The sequence below is a fragment of the Pezoporus wallicus genome, unplaced genomic scaffold, assembly GCF_028554395.1.
Source record: "Pezoporus wallicus isolate ANWC-B61680 ecotype Strahan unplaced genomic scaffold, APGP_CSIRO_Pwel_v1 scaffold_6446, whole genome shotgun sequence".
NCBI classification, from domain to species: domain Eukaryota; kingdom Metazoa; phylum Chordata; class Aves; order Psittaciformes; family Psittacidae; genus Pezoporus; species Pezoporus wallicus.
The window spans coordinates 5692105-5702054 of NW_026636264.1; positions in this window are offsets into that span (position 1 = coordinate 5692105).

Genomic DNA, 9950 nt, shown 5'->3' on the forward strand with positions numbered 1-9950 from the left:
GGGCTCAGCATCAAACAGTTGCACAGTCTACCACCTGGTGAGCTGACCTGCTTTTTCTGAGTGCTGTTGCTCAGAGGCACAGCAGAAATGCAGATCTGTGTTTGTGTTCTTCGGCTGCCCTTGAATTACCTTCTGTACTCCTGCTGTTTATTCATGTCTCACCTTCCTCACTGTTTTGCTATAGTCAAACATGATATTAATTTGTCCTTTCAAAATGATCATACCTCAGTTTTCAACACATTTTTAACAAGAAGAGTTTACTTTCACTCTAGTTTTTAATATTCTTATCTTTTACCACTGTCATAGATTCAGTGTAGAAGTTATTTTTCTCCTTCCTAGTAGCTGGTTCAGTCTGAGAACAATGCTGAAAACACACTGATGTTTTAGTTGTCATTCAGTAGTGCTTACTCTGGTCACAGACTTTTCAGTCTCATGCTCTGCCAGTGAGGAGGGGCACAAGAAGTGTCCTGGGTTCAGCAGCAGCAGTCATTTTTCTCCTTCTTAGTAGCTGATGCACTGTTGTGTTTCTGACTTTCAGCCTGGGAACAGCACTGATTACACTGATGTTTTAGCTGCTGCTCAGTAATGTTTACTCTAACCAAGGACTTTCCGAGTCTCGTGCTCTGCCAGGGAGGAGGGAAAGCCAGGAGGAAGCAGAGACAGGACACCTGACCCAAGCTAGCCAAAGGGGTATTCCATACCACAGCACGTCATGCCCAGTATATAAAATGGGGGGAGTCACCTGGAAGGTCAGCAAGTGGTGAGCAGGTATTGTACATCACTTGTGTTTATTGGATTATCATGGTTTGCTTTTTTTCCTTTCCCTTTAAATTTTATCATCATTATTATTAGTAGTAGTAATTTTGTATTATACCTTAGTTATTGGACTGTTCTTACCTCAACTCATGGAGCTTACATTCTTTTGATTTTCCTCTCCATTCCACTCAAAGGAGGGGTGGAATGGGAGGAGTGAAAACAGTTGTATGATGCTGAGTTACTGGCTGGGCTTAAACCACAACAACCACCTATAATACAAATACTTCAGTCCTTGTTTTTGTGAAAAAAGCAGCTGAAATTTACCTTTTTTTTTTTAAAAAAAAAAAAAAAAGTGCCAAAATTACCATCTGTAGTGGATGGAAAAGCTCCAATTAAGGTTCTAAGGAAAAAAAGTGTTAGGACAGACCATGGTATTTTATTCTTTCTAAATGAAATTCAGGGCTATTCAACATTTCCTGAAAAACTTCTTTAATAGAAGGATATGAATAGAGACACTGTCCATATGCGTTCTTTGAAAACCAGACATAAACATCTGAAAGAGTTCCACAGCCACCTTTAATTTTGCCTTTCTGTACACTGAATTTAAAAATGGATGTCAGGGAGAAAAAAGAATGGGAAGTGGCCACCCCCTTCAGCACAGATTCACCTAGGATTTTTACCATGTACCAGCCTGCTCATGGTTCATGCCATGAATGGAATGGTCCATCCAGAATGGAATTCTATCAGTATGACACAATTCTTATTTTGGAAGTTTGATTAAGAATTGCATGCCAAAATATCTATTTTGGGTTTAGCTGTATGGTTTTGTCTTGTTTGCTTTTAATATATCCAACAGGGTGTGGATTCAACACCATTAAGCTTACATTCCTTTTCTCCTAAGAAAATTCATGAATGTAAAATTAATCCTTATACTACAACTTGAATTTGAACCAATGTGGTAGCTTTCTTATATTAGTCTGCCAAAGTTTATATTAACAGTAGGAAATCTGTGATCTTCAATTAAATGGCAATTGAGAAATTTCTAAGTGCCCTTTCAGTACTGAACTAACAAATATTTCACTGCTGCTGAAGTACAAGGCTGATATACCATTATGGGGTGGACTGCAAGTACGGAGTGGCAGGTACCACTTGTTAGATGATTTTGAAACCAAAAGAAGGTAATTTATTTTCAGAATTGTAAGTCTCTCTCTGGTTTCTTTTCCACACAAACAAATCTTTCAGGTATGGGTGGCAGAGAAATTGCAGTTGCTCCCTGACACTGGTTTAACTTGAATTTCTGAATGGAGAGGGAAGGACATGTGCTACAGAGGAAATCTGTCTAGGTGATCTCTCTGTGACAAGTAATGTGCGTGGAGGTAAGAAACTATTCCCATGTCTCATTGCCTCCTCAGATTCCTTACAGCAAGATGTTCAATTCATTCTTATCCAGTATTCTCTCATTCAAGCTTTTTCTTAATATTATTTTGGTTTTAAATACAAAGACGTGAGCAGAGCAGGAGAAATTGTTATGGCAGTAGGTGAATGAAATATGAAAATAACTCAAGAGATTGTATTGAAGCAATGCATTTATAGACCAGATATTTGTCTCTTTTCATAAAAGCTTTTATTTCTTCATTGCAAAGTCCTAACCATTATAATATAGAAAAAAAAAAAAGCCACAGTAATTTTGAATCTAGATATTTTGTTACTTAACTAATTTAATCACAGGTATTTTCCTTGGTTTTCTGTTCTTTTCATAATTAATTCTTACAAAGAGTAGTTAATATGCATTTGTACAATACTTTAGGGGCCCATTACTTTAACAAAATTCATCAGTTTTAAATGAACCTGAATATAGATTTCCACATGGGAAAATTAATATACTGTTAATGTCTCTGAAAGTTGTAAAGCACACAGAAAAACAAACAAACAAGAAAATCAAATGAAAGATCATGTTGGTTCAAGAGGTTCTATTTTCCCTTCTGGTTTATGAGACATTTCTTCCACCGTTGTATTTGTTTTATGACCATTTCCTGCGCTTTGTCACAAATCTGCCTGAAGAAGTTACAGGCAATGCTTCTGAAACCGTGTATCACTTTTTGTTAAAAAACTTGTTTCATGTAGAGAAATGGGGAGCTGAACAGCAGCTCCTCTGAACAACAAACCTCTTTGGTTCTGTGGGTAGAGGAAACCAAACAATCTCCTCCATGTTAATTTTTTACAGTACTGCTTTCACCAAATTAACATCTGCCCAAGGTGGGATTCATTTCAGCTACTTCTAGATTTCTACATATTAGGTGTTCAGAATGCGTCTAAACTAGACTGCTTTTGCTGCCTTATAGTACTGGAGAGAAGTAAACATTTAAAGGAAGTTCATGTGACCTAATTTAGTTTACTTTTGGCTGAGATGTATCAGAACATACATTTCATCGCTCATACTATTTCCTAAAAAAGATGCATCTCCTGTAGGTAACTGTACATGCCAATCTGTTTCCTCTGCAAAAGACTTTTTAGAATAAGAGATGGGGGAGAGGAAAGAACTGAATTTTTACTTGTAAAAAATCAGCTACCTCTTGTCAGCAACATCTGAGACTTCAAAATCACACTGTAATGACTCAATACTTGCCTTTATTCTTAGCAGCTAAGACTACTGAAGTGATGGTCAGCAAGCAAAATATCTGGGCATCAGTGAAAGTCATCTGAAGAGACCAACGGGAGCCTCACATAAGAGCACACAAAGGAGAAGGGTTCCCCTGTGTTGGTGGTGCAAATGCAGACACCAGTCACCCATCCACCACCAGCTACACAGCACTACTCAGTGCCCATGCTCACAAGAAGTAGGCCAAAAGCCACATGGTTTATTAAAAATCATAACATGACACTGGGAGAAAACAAGGGACTCAAAGGCTACCACCACCATTCTGCTTATAACAAGTAATTTATTAGGTAAAGCTTGCCAGATTCTTTTAGTTATAAGGCCACGTATCATGCTAAAAAGAAAAGTTAGAAAAAGAGTACCTGCCACATCTTTGCCCTGAGTACTCTTCCATATGCAATCCAGGGGAACTTTCCTTCTAAACCCCAAATCTGTTGACCAGTTTTAACTCCCAGCATGCAAGCAAATAAACCAAAAAACAACGCATAGCAGAAGCAAGCTGAAAGTGTTTCAGTACCACCAGAGATTTAAACATTACAAGCACTGGAAGGTGCATAAAATAAGCAAAAGAGCAAAACCATTATACCAGCAGTGTATCTTTCTTTCATTTTTACCTTGAATTGGTTCACTATTCTTTAGAAATGATGCACTTCAACTTAGCCTTTTCCTGGGTTCAGCAGTAGCAGTCATTTTTCTTCTTCTTAGTAGCTGATGCAGTGCTGTGTTTTTGACTTTCAGCCTGGGAACAGTGCTGATAACACCGATGTTTTTAGCTGCTGCTCAGTAACGTTTACTCTGACCAAGGACTTTCTGAGTTTCATGCTTTGCCAGGGAAGAGGGGAAGCCAGAAGGAAACAGAGACAGGACACCTGACCCAAACTGACCAAAGAGGTATTCCATACCACAGCACGTCATGCCCAGTATATAAACTGGGGGCAGTTACGCGGAAGGCCCAGATCACTGCTCGGGTTAGGCTGGGTATTGGTCAGCGGGTGGTGAGCAGTTGCATTCTCTTCCCTTGTTATTTCCCTTATCACCATTATTATTGGTGGCAGCAGCAGTGGTTTGTGTTATACCTTAGTTACTGGACTGTTCTCATCTCAACTTTTGGGAGTTACCTTCTTTCGATTCTCCTGCCCATCCCTCCGGGAGCTGGAGGAGGAAAAAGTAGGGGGAGTGAGCAAGAGGCTGCATGGTTCTGAGTTACTGGCTGGGCTTAAACCACAACTCATTTCAGAATCAGTGGGCCAAAGTTCACCAGAACATGCTGAATTTCTCCCTCTGAATTTTTTATTCTGCTTTTATTCTTTGGATTAGGATAGCACTGGTTGAATTCAGGAAATCATGGGAAGCAATCACTGAACAGCTTAGTCACCATTGTCTCAAATATAGAGTACTTATTCTGTTAACAGTGCTCCTGTATGGCTCTCCAGTGTCCAAAAGTGTTTCCCTGGGCTAGTGCTGGTGACCATGCTGTGTCTTCAGTGCTACAGGTAAGCTGCATGTACCCCAGAGATAACTATACCCGTCAGGTTTTATTCATTCAGTGTAGGGGAAAGCATGTTACAGTCTTCACAAGAACTTACTGGGGAACATTTCTCTTTTCCTGAAAGTTCTGAGCCTATATCTTTTGTATAAAAAGCAGTCAAACTTGCCAAGAAGTTAAAAAATATTACTGATGCTGAAAAGAACTTTGTCATAAATAAATAAAGTAACTTTTTAGTTTGCACTGTCTTATAGTTTCTGTTGTTTTAACTTGGGTCATAATTTTCATGATTTTCAAAAAGTTAATTTAGGGGTTAAAATAATTACTATATCTCATCTAATTTCTGCTATCATTGTATTCCATCTATAGTTCCTGGGTGTTTCATACATAATCTCAGCAAAGAAAGTACAAATGTGGTGTATCCACAACATCCACAAGAAAAGGCACCCCGGTGAGGCTGGTGAATGGATAGAACAGTTCTCAGATAATAGAAGAGACAGATTTCTTCCTGCACTCTCTCCCCATTCATCCCTGCTCCATCTATGTATTCACTGCCTGGGAGTATCCAAACAATCTTGTTTGTTTTCCTCAGTGAGAAAATGCAACTCTCTAATCCAGCAGAAATCTCTCCCCTTGTCTTGTTTTTCTACTGGATTAGGGGTTGGAATTTGCTCACTCAGGAGAAGGATGAGCAGCAGAGCAGGCTCAAAGGAGTGGCCTTTCAGAGGCAGCAAACTATTATACTGGTTCAATCTGTCTTGCCTGATTGCACCCTGCATCAGATCAAGTACCACATGGTAAAACACACTTCTGCTCTGTGAATAAGCTAACAAACATTTTCTATGGGATTCTCAATCTGTTTTTGCTTCTGTGATCCTGGCAAAGAGCTCCCTGTGATCTATGACTGAGCCTCTGACTTTCTTTTTTACAGTCCAATTATGATGCTGCAGAGTAAGGAATAGGTCTTGCAGATTTTCAACTCTGGCAGTACTTAAAATATGGATTGGCTATTGTGCTGCTTTTGACTCTTTATGCCTGTTATATTTGGACCAAAATTTTAAAATGTAGCATAAGTTTAGGGCCCCCAAATCGGCATAAATCTGGCACTCAGAAAGGTAAAGTGCAATTTTTTTTAAGATATTGTTAGATGCACATATCTTCTCTAGACAGACAGGAGTGCAGGAAGAAGGTCAGAAAAGAATAAGAAGAGTGGGGGAAGCATGAGTGCATTTCATTTGTGTGCAGGTGCCCTTGAAGTCACAGAAACACGGAGGAGGCCACCAGTGCTGAAAATATGATCTCGGTCTTATCAAAGTGGCTTACCGGAAATAAGATGACAAAAGTGAAAGCAGTTTTCTGAAGTATTCTCATGCTCAGTAAAATCTACAGCGGTAAGTTAAGTGTTGAAAGAAACATATGAAAAAACAAGGGATGTTTTTGCTTGGAAAGCGGCTTGTTGTGACGACCTGTAGTAACAGGTAGCAGAAATGAAAACATATTATGCATACATACAACAATTTCTGAATGACTATGAAAGGGTCCTAAAGACTAGTAAAGGGCTTTTATCTGTCAAGTTAATACACAGTCTGGAAACCCTAACAAACACAAATTAGAAATAGTGATTACCCCAATGAAACTAGTTTGCAGGCTGCCAAAGATAGTGTCTGTTAATGATGGGGTCTAATCTGATGGACCTATTTACTCAGAAGAATATTACTGAGATTTACCAGTTTGAGAACAGTGTCAACTCAGGAAAACTCTCACAGTGCTGTGAGATGTCCAAAACAGCAATTCAGAGAATGAAAAATCTGCTAAATGAACAATCATGGTCAATAAACAATATTGTGGCAGTGTTGAAATGTACAGTTATATGGATAGGCTTTCCCAGAATAGATGATTTATTTTTGCAAGTAAATTTGAATATATAGTTGATGTTTGACCTTACTGAGGAGTATAACAGAATACTCATAGCTGGTATTTCATAGAACTGTAGAATCATAGCATGGTTTGGTTTGGAAGGGACCTTAAAATGCATCCAGTTCCAACCCCCTGCCATGGGCAGGGACACCTTCCACTCGATCAGATTGCTCAAACCCTAGTCCAACTTGGCCTTGAACACTGCCAGTGATGGGGCAGCCACAGCTTCTCTCGGCAACCTGCGCCAGTGTCTCACCACCCTTGTGCAGTAAAGAATTTCTTCCTAATGTCTAATCTAAATCTACCCTCTTTCAGCTTAAAGCCATTCCCCTGCGTCCTGTCCCTATATGCCCTTGTATTTCAATGATAGCTACTGAAAGGAAGGCTGGCTTGAATTTCAGAGCCCTGTTGGATTAAAGTAACTTCACATGTTCTTTTCCTCTCTGTTTCAGTTGCTTTCTTTCCACGCTATCCATGAGGTAACTCTGAACAGACATTTAAAACAGTTGGACTGCATTTTGAAACTATGTAATTTACAGCATTTACAAAACCATAAGAAAATATGCATTTTTGCTTTGGTAGGTTTCATAAAAATATAAAACAAATATAATTGATAATGGTCTGCTTTGCTGAGTAGAGAATTCTGTAGAACAGCAAATTAGAAGTTTTGATTTCTCTTTCCTTTCATGAAGAACCTTAATGAAGAACTTCTGCTACTTATTATTAGCAACTATAATGCTAGTGTCATATGGCGTGTGACACTAATGTTACAAAGTACACAGCCAGCAATCTCAGAGTTGTAGGAAACACATCAAAGCAGTGACACTCTTAAACTGTTCTAACCAATCATACATGTTTCTTTCTATAATTTTGGGGAAATCAAGTCATTCTAAGCTTAGTGAGTATGGAGGATACTTGGTTCACAGCTCTGATATTCTAACATATAAGTTAGAAAGTTTAAAAAAAAAGTTAGAAGCTGAATATATTTTAAATATATTAAAATATTTAGTTTTAAAATATTAAGCCTAAAAGGTCTTGCTCTTATATGAATGACATTAGATCTTAAGTGATGGGCTCTCACCTCAACAGCCTTCCCAGTTTCTTGCATAGAATAGTTAGGGTTGCAAAGGACCTTAAGACCATCTAGTTCCAACCGGAAGGAAATATCCAATGCAGCATATATCTGCCTATGGAATAAAGACTGAATTGCTGTAGTCCTCAGGGTTATAATCCATAATTCTGTCAGGAGTATAGAAATTTAAAAAAATAACTCTAGGAAGCTGAAAAGCAGGATTACTTATACTAGTTGTTTTCAAACTAGTCATGGACTACATATGGTGTTCCAGACAGAAGATAGAAGGCCAGAAATAAGGGCAAGGGCAGATGGACTTCTGCCCCAGGGATCCCTGGAGAAGACTGGGAACAGAAAGGTGTTACAGCTCATTTCATCTCTGCTGACCAACCAGATCCTTTCAGTGTCTTCAGAGACTTTGACCCCAATTGCTCACTTGAACTTTTATGCTGAGATTGCTGCATCCACTCACTTCAGAGAGTCCCTTTTCCCTGCAGTTTGAAACCTTCCCTAAATCTGTAAGTATTTGAAACTTCCTCATCCTTGGGGCCAGATATCCACTAGCAGCACTGGCAAAATTTTATATTCCTAGCTGCAGTCCCTAAGCTTCTAGTCCCTCTGTCCCTTTCTGGCATGCTTGCTAACAGCGAGCACCCTGGAAGGTGAAACATTTGGAGGTCTAAAATAGGACAAATGAAGCTGTTATTGAAATGTGCTTATTTTTTTTTTTTACCTTTTTTCCCCTTTTCCTGTATTCATCTCGGAGTGACTCACTCCAACATCTACATTGTGGGTATGTAAAAATAGGAGAGACAAATCTCTCATCTTTAAAAATTATTCTTAGATTGTAGATGACTTAAGTACGAGATAATGACAGAGAAGTAGCAGGGTGGTTCATGTGATTTGGTTTGATTCAGGACAACCTAGCAATCAGCACTTAGTAGTGCAAATGTGATTTCAATACATTTGCCATTTTTCAAAGGCAATTTTCCTTTTTTTAAAGGGAATAATAGAGTCCCTGTAATGACTAAATTTCACTTAGGCCTTCAAATGCAATTCATTAAATTAAAAAAAAAAAACAAAACATTATAAAATTGGTGAAACCTTTTATATTTCAAATGTAGTGATGCTAAAAATCTTAGCTTATATCTCAGCAATAAATTTGATTCATAAGTATGTGTAAGACCCTATTTAGTGATGTCTGGATACAGACATTAAAAGTCTTCTTTCAGATATTTTTTGCAGTGTTTTCATTTTCTGAATCTTAATCATGTGATATTATACACTCAGAAATCATTAAAGGGCTCTGGATATGTGTAAAATAAACTGTTTCTCTTGTGAGGAAGGCCTGAATTAGTGGTAGATCATGCAGGAGATGTACAGTGCATCCACTTAGATGTCAATATGGTAGAAATTTATTTGAACAATGATTTCCAAATATAAGGAAGATGGGAGTTTCCTGGGAAGACAAAACATAGGATTGGCCTTAGTAACTAAGTAACAACTTCACAAACCAGCACAAGTCAAAAGACAAATTAGAATAAAATAAATTTTATTAAACTCTTTAAATTCAGCATTTCTATTTCTTTAGTAGATGAAACAACTGAGCTTTAATTTGAAGTTGTGAAGACAGTCCCTTTCCTTCTTCAGTATGTTATTACAGGTGTTTTGCCTGCCAACTGTTTTTTTGAAGATATTATTTTACAATATTTTTGTGTTTCTGTCTTTTTTGTGGTTTTTTTTTTGCTTTTGTTATTTATTTGCTGATTTCAGCATGGAGTTGTTCTGAAACCGGTCAGTGATAGAAGGTTTTGCAACTTCAACAAGAGTAATACACAGAACACAGTGTGTAAGTTTGGACCCTAATAGTTCCATTATTTATATAATTGATGTATTTATTTCTTCAGTGGAGTATGTATGATTGAAAATGGCAAGAAGATCTTTTTTTAGGACCTGAATCTGCAAACATTTAGACATTATCCTTTTTTTTTTTTTTTATATACATATTTATAAAAGAAGCAGTTCAAACACTTATAAAAAACAAGAGACCAAACTTCAACCTG